General features: G+C 42.6%; 1 protein-coding gene across 1 annotated transcript in view; it reads left to right on the top strand.

Moving 5' to 3' along the window:
- LOC106878200 (insulin-like growth factor-binding protein complex acid labile subunit) overlaps window positions 1–967 on the top strand; it is a 56,163-nt gene that overhangs the window by 859 nt on the left and 54,337 nt on the right. The window lies entirely within an intron of this gene.

The following is a 967-nucleotide window of genomic DNA, read 5'->3' as shown; positions in this document are numbered from 1 at the left end:
AATAATTAACAATTTAGCCAAGTAGTTCAGTATGAAAAAATCTTTATCGGTAAAACCATTTATAATCATATATATATATATATATATATATGCATGTATGTATGTATGGATGGATGAATGGATGTGCGTATATGTGTATGTATGTACGTGTGTATGTTAGTCACTTACCTCTCACTGCACACATCTCGCGCGTGCACACACACACACACACATATACAATGCTAGAAATTACAGGTAAATCATCATCGTGTCGTAACATTCTAGCGCTTTAAATTTGCAAGAATACATTGCATAATGTAATCCCAGGTGACCAATGCCTGCAAAATGATAGATGGTCATAGACTGATTGCCCTTGGTCATCTATCTTTTCGCTCATGGCTGATCTGGCCTTTCAAAACAACAGCACAGAGCAAAAGGGGAAAGCTCAACGCGATCGCTCGACCTGCAAGACATAGCAGCCAAATTCTGCGTTAAAAGGAAAGAGAAAAAAGGTAAGAACACGTAGGTTAAAAGAAATCTCTAAATAGACGGGATGGCCATGATTGGAATACTTTTGATATACGTACAGATGTCACTTTCATACGTAAATATACACATACAAAGAAAACCTAACATTACTCACACACATACACACATACGCACACATATGCACGCATATGCACATGCACACATGCACTCAACAGGATTCCGCACAGTTTCAATTTCCAAAGTATGTATCAGATTCCATTCCAAACAGTGACAGAGCTAGAGTGCGCGCGCGTGTGTGTGTGTGTGTGTGTGTGTGTATACCACCTGGGGTAATTTGCTGAGCCGAACCCCACTTCGAGCCTTGAAGCCTATATACCTGCTTAAAGCGAAGGCCCAAAAGTGCAGCCCTGCCCCCATCATTAAAGTGTCACCCGGGGGGTGGACAGCCTCACCCTCGTCTCCGCTCTGACCCACCCCACCCACCATGAGCCACGCGACT

The sequence above is a fragment of the Octopus bimaculoides genome, chromosome 9 (genome assembly GCF_001194135.2).
Source record: "Octopus bimaculoides isolate UCB-OBI-ISO-001 chromosome 9, ASM119413v2, whole genome shotgun sequence".
NCBI lineage: Eukaryota > Metazoa > Mollusca > Cephalopoda > Octopoda > Octopodidae > Octopus > Octopus bimaculoides.
Note: the sequence above shows the minus strand (reverse complement) of the source record. Positions and strands in the feature narration are given on the sequence as shown.